Below are 6433 nucleotides of genomic sequence, written 5' to 3'. Positions count from 1 at the left end.
CTTGCGCTGCTACATCAATGTTCATAATAACATGATACTATAACTTTCAGTAAAGAAATAGTAAGTGAAGAAATTGCCGCAACCGCAGCAAGAAGAGTGAACACGCCAGAACGGGCAACTTTTTGAACTTTTGCCAACTGGCATTCTGTCTATAGTCAAACCTCCAGTTTGTGAGGCTCCTCGCTCTTCCTCATTGACCTGAAGCATCTACCTCTCACTACAACCTGTCCCTGGAGTATATTTGATACTATAACCGCATGCAACAAGAAAATATTACGTGTTATCTCACATAGAAATACACAACTTTACTTCGTAACGTTAACGTTAAGTCACAACACAATGTCAGTAACATTTACCTAGTACAGCTTCACCAAATTACTGTTATCTCATACTTAAACATACACACGACATATTCACTGCGATGTGTTATACCTTATATTACAAATTCACAACACCTAAGATTTACCATTAAGTTACTTACTATACAGTTAACGTTAACAGAGTAACCGGTGATATGGTTAAAGCTAGCTATAGCAATTTCTTGATTTCTTACCTTGGTAATTGTGGATAAACTCTTCGTGGAAGAATTTATATCCCTTGTCCAGTTTGTTCCCTTTAGTGGACGAATGTATCTCCACACTCTTCACCACATCGGCGCTGGTGAACTTTGGAAGACAAGTCAGGCTAGTCGAAAACACTCTAACGGTAGCTGCCATTTCTCCGTCAACAAAGCTTACACCGGAACTGGGTTTACCCTTCCTTGACGTATTTCCGGTTTTTGTGTAAATGGTCTATTCAAAAATGATCACTGGTAAAGGTAGTAATATAACATAATAATAATTTAAAAAAATGTTTTAAAAATTGTCCCGGTGCTCCCGATGGCCAGGTTGGCACATCGTTAAGTTGAACGAGGTCTTAAATCAGTTTGCTGCATTTGTGAATGTGACAGAAAGCATAAACATAACTTTAGCCTAACTAGTCATTAAAAATCATGTAAAACTACATTAAATCGGGTGTTTTTATGAAATGGGCTATAATTTATTATCCTGTGTACTGTATTTTCACTTACATTCATCTCCGCAATTTCCGTGGGATGGTGCTCACTGAGATAGTGATTAAGGTTTGAAGTGAGCCGATACTTTTTTGTGGCAAACTTTACAGACTGGGTAACCATCAACATTCATGGTGCCTCGTGGGTATTTTACATGATCTAGTAATCCCCAGGGGTGGAAAGAGTACTGAAAAATCATAATCAAGTAGAAGCACTCTTACTTACCAAAACATTTAGTATGAGTAGAGTAAAAATAGTTGTCCTAAAAACTACTCAAGTAAGAGTAAAAGAGTAGCTCATTTAAAAGTACTCATGAGTAGCTAGTATTGAGGACTGAGTTGCAAAACCTATCCCCCATTATAATGAACACTGTATGCCAACTTTTAAAATACATCACTTATCTATGATAAACACTAGCACGAGTAGTCGAATATTTGACTATACGTTATGCAATAATTATTCGAATAGTAAAACAACTATTTGAATTTCGCAAAGTTGTGCTTTGCTGGCCATATGCATCTTCAATCCTGAACACACAAACTAAATCTGGCAGTTATAACAGAATTCACTGGGTGGCGCTGTTGAGTGTGGACACAAGTTGATCACATTTGTTGTATATTTAGATCATGGACACCAAAACGCGGGTTATTGTGAGAATGTGGCTTACTGTGAGAAAGCTATGTTCCTGTTTAAATATACTGGATAAGCGGTGTACACTTTACTCTTGTATACATGCAGCACGTCAGAAAGCAGCGTCTCTGTAGCAACGTATTCCCTGCGCCGCTTCTGTAAACAACAAACATGGCATCTGAGAAAGACTTAGTTAGCTGAGGTAAAGGACATTCAATCATTTAAACTGGTGTTTACAAATGAGTATAGTTGCTTGTTTATCTCAACAAAAAAACTTGGTACAATATAAACATAACTATTATATGTCAAGTGTTTATATTCGTCCTGTATGTTTACTTTTTACATCAGTCTACTTCATTAGCGGTTTCTTTTTCTTCGATTTGCGTAAGCTTAAATGCTTTCATTCTATTCTTTTTTGTTTTCACGAATTGCTTGTTTAAATATATATATATATATATATATATATATATATATATATATATATAAAAACACAGGACATGATAAGCTTGTTTTGAATATAATTTGATGCTTGTTTTTTTATATATGGTGACGCAAACTTTATGACTAAAAATATATATTTTACAATGGCTCTTTCACATTAATTACCTTCATTTAAATAATAGAATATTCAAATATTAGATTTTTATGTGCTTAAATATTCAAATACCAAATTATTGATGAATGCCCATCCATAATAAACACTGCATGAATCTGATTCGAAAAAATAAAATGGAGACATGATCAAGACAAGAGCCAGAAATGAAGATTACATTGTGATACACAAATCACCAATTTAAATCATAATGTATGAAACAATTACATTAAAATCAGTTTAATGTGTAAGGTCTAAATTTTCCTTAATGCCGACAGAGCATTATTGTTTTGCATAAAATGTGTTCAAAACAATGCAAGGAATTCAAAAAAAAAAAAAAGCTAAATAAGCAGGATCACTTGGCACCTCTTGTCCTGCACAATAGAGGAGGTAGAGTAGAAATGGGAAATGTTATTTGGTGCATGGGCTACATCACGCTCATAAAGGAATAATTCCCCCAAAAATTTAAATTCTCTCATCATTTACTCACCTTCATGCCATCCTGGATGTGTATGACTTTCTTTCTTCCGCAGAACATAAATTATGATTTTTAGAAGAGTATCTCAGCTCTTTTGGTCCATACAATGAAAGTGAATCTGTGCTAAAATATTGAAGCTCCACAAATCAGCATAAAAGTAGTCTAATCCATGTGCCTCCAGTTGTTTAATCCATGTGTTCAGAAGCGATATGATATATGTGGTGAGAAACAGATCAATATTTAATTCCTTTTTTACTATTCATTCTCCTCCCTGCTCAGTGAATCTCCTCTTTATATTTCACATTTCTAGTTCTTGTGTTTTTGTTGATTCACTTTCTTCATGCATATCACCACCTACTGGGCAGAGAGAAGAATTTATAGCAAAAAATTACTTAAATATTGATCTGTTTCTCACCCACACCTGTCATACCAATTCTGAAGTCATGGTTTAAACCACTGGAGCTGTATGTATTACTTTTAAGCGCTTTTTGGTGCTTCTGGTTGCGGATGCCAGAGCGTGCCCCGTCCCTGAGAAAGAAGGTCCTTCCTCAGAGGAATTCGCCAGGGAGGGGCTGTCGTGAGGAGTACAAGGTCCGAGAACCAGGCCCGGGTGGGCCAGTAAGGGGCCACTAGGGTGGCTTGCTCCTCGTCCTCCCTGACCTTGCATAGCACCTGTGCAAGAAGGCTCACTGGGGGAAATGCATACTTGCGCAGCCCCGCAGGCCAGCTGTGTGCCAATGCGTCTGCCCCGAGGGGAGCCTCTGTTTGGGCATACCAGAGCAGGCAGTGGGAGGTCTCTCGGGAGGCAAACAGGTCTACCTGGGCCTTGCCGAACTGGTCTCAAATCAGCTGGACCGACTGGGGGTGAAGCCTCCACTCTCCGCCGGGCAAGCGTTTCCGTGACAGCGCGTCCGGTACCACATTGAGTTTGCCGGGGATGTGAGTGGCAACCTGAGTCACGGCTGGCTCCAAAGGAGGAGACGACGGGCGAGTCGTGACATGTGGTGGGAGCGTACGCTGCCATGGCGATTTATGTACGCTACCACGGTGGTGCTGTCTGACCTGACTAGGACATGTTTGTCCTGAACCAATGGGAGGAACTTCTGCAGGGCAAAGAAAACTTAGCCTAGTTGTGACATAAATGGGCACAACCCCTTAAAGTGTTAGTTTTTTCCCATCTTTTACAGTCTTTATGCTCAGTTAGGATAACCAGCTTCATGTTTGAACAGGCAAACATGTGCCATATTCACCAGATTTATCAATTATTTTTCTTTCTTTCTTTTCAGAATCTGGGTGAAGAAATACAAGTACTGCCAGTGCTTCGGATAGAGACTTTGAAAAGTTCATAAAAAGATGGCTGCAGCTTGCATCTGAGATTGGGGAAGAGAGTGGGCCCTAAAGCAAGCAAATTCTTTCTAAGGTATGTTCCAAATTAGTTACCATCATATCTTCAGTCTGAGATTTCTGAGCTCTATCTGACTAACTTACCATATGTGTCATTGTCTGTGCCCCCTCTTATATCTCTCTTTCTGTCAATATGTCCCTCTTATAGGGTCTTTTTATGGCCAATATAAACTAATTTGTTTAAGATTTAAGTCCCCCTCCACTTCTGTTTGTTTTGCTTATTGTTTCTACATAAATATGTTTAAGCTGATATAATGATGCATGTTCAGTGTTGCCAGAAGGCTCTGAACTCACCTAAAATCTGAGTTTAAGGCATGTATCTGTGAGGACGATTTGACCGTCACAAATAGTTTAGAGCCAATCACAGTAAAGCATAACACCTACAGTACACAAGTGTAAAACTTAAAGCCTCCACATTTAAAGCCTCCAAAGCCTCACAAACACTGAGAACAGATTTTACATTGAAAAAAGCTTCCATTCTGCAGTTCAACTTTTGAAATGAAAAATATTTGCATATTAAGTTTGGTTACAATTTATTTTAAGGTGTCATTGTTACAGTGTAATTATGCATTTAAGTACTGAGTAATATTAATTAACAACATGTACTTACTATAGGGTTAGGAAAACGGTTGGTTTTAGGGTTAGTTGCATGTAATTATGCATACTTTACTGTTATTATTACAGTAAGTACATGTAACATGTAACAAGGTTATTGTAAAATAAAGTGTTATTTCTTTAAAAAAAAAATAATAAGGTGGAAATAGATACCATCTTAAGGATTTTAATGAGGTAATAGAATGTAGTTTTATGGAAAAACATTAAGAGAAAAATTATTCAAAGCTCTGTTTTTATATAAAAACTGGAAGGAGTCTTTATCAACATACGTTTTAGTAGTTTTTGTTCACAAATTCATCGCAAGAAGAATTATACTGAACACAAAAAAAAAATTTATGTTCTGTTTTAGATTAAATGCAAGTATATACTTAATTTAGCAAGCAAGCTAATATTGCGTTGGCAAAAAGCATTTTGTTGTCATTATTATATAGATGTAGAAATGTACATTTCCATTTGGTCCCCAGACTCGGGCCAGTACCGGCTAAGTGTACAATTTTTTTTTGCCGTGGCCCTATGCTGGCTGTGTCGGCTCAGTTTTAGCACCCGGACTCTGGCCAGTGTACTTGGGCTGATTCTGGGTTGTCATTCATTGCTATGTTTCACAAGAGCCTGGCAACCGCAAGTGGGCCGAGTTATTTCTTCTGGCCTGATGGACCTGGGCCAATATGGCACTATGCCAGACCGTTTTGGCTGAAGTCACAATTTAAGCACTACTAAATATTTGAGCGTTGCACCATTACATTTAGGGAATACGTAACCCTACATATAAACTAAATATTTATGGCAATGGCAGACTCTGACCAGGAGTATCAGGAATAAAAAAACAGAATGATATTTAATGACATCAATGAGCTCTTGTTTTGCGTGACAGGCATCAATCATTTCGACATACAGTATGATGAGTGTAAATTTACACTCATTTACATGAGTTACATTTATTAGTCCCTGATTCCAGGGGGGTGCCCCTGCAAAATGAATCCTTATTAATATTCTATTGATTTTGATCATTAATAATTATCTTTGATGATTGTTGATTTGAAGGATTAATAAGCTAATGTTTATGCTAGTCAGTGTTCTATTGATTTTAATAATTAATAAATAGCTTTGATAATTATTAATTACTGCTAATATCCAAACCCGCTCCTGAACGAAGTGCCCAACATACTGTAGAAAGGGCAAATGATGACAAGATTTTGTATTTGTTTCTGACTGTTAAGACGAGGGCAGACGAGGAGTGGGGATCTAAATGCAGCACTTTAATAAAGGAACAAAAGGGTGAACAGGATAACTCAAAATAACTGAACAACACTGGGAACAAACAAAACATCCACGAGGGGAAAACAAAACATAAACACGAAAAACATCCACGGAGAGCACGGGCGGTAGAAACATCGAGGACAACCAAAACATTCACATTTGACGACCAACAACGAATGAACAAACAACAGGGCTTAAATACATAAGGAATGATGAATAAATTACAAACAGGTGAGCACAATGACACTGGCAGTGATGAGGGCAGGGAATTGTGGGAAGTGTCATTCGGAATTGGTGACAGGGGAGAAACACAGAGCAGACAACGGGGAATCGTGACACTGACGGTGTCACATTATGCATTATTAGTTCAAAAGACTAAAACTTACAGTATGTCCTCTAAGTAATG

At 37.8% G+C, this 6433-nt stretch overlaps 1 protein-coding gene across 1 annotated transcript in view; it reads left to right on the top strand.

Annotated features, from left to right (window-relative positions):
* The first annotated feature begins 1745 nt into the window (after positions 1-1745).
* LOC127646944 (phosphoinositide 3-kinase regulatory subunit 6-like) overlaps positions 1746-6433 on the top strand; it is a 50871-nt gene continuing 46183 nt past the window's right edge. Inside the window, exons 1-2 of the mRNA XM_052130935.1 lie at positions 1746-1883; positions 4038-4171. The gene's annotated coding sequence lies outside the window, so the exon portion shown is untranslated. The remainder of the gene's footprint in view (positions 1884-4037; positions 4172-6433) is intronic.

This window comes from Xyrauchen texanus, chromosome 7 (genome assembly GCF_025860055.1).
Source record: "Xyrauchen texanus isolate HMW12.3.18 chromosome 7, RBS_HiC_50CHRs, whole genome shotgun sequence".
Taxonomy (NCBI): Eukaryota; Metazoa; Chordata; class Actinopteri; order Cypriniformes; family Catostomidae; genus Xyrauchen; species Xyrauchen texanus.
The sequence above is the reverse complement of the archived record's forward strand: the minus strand, read 5'-3'. Positions and strand labels throughout refer to the sequence as shown.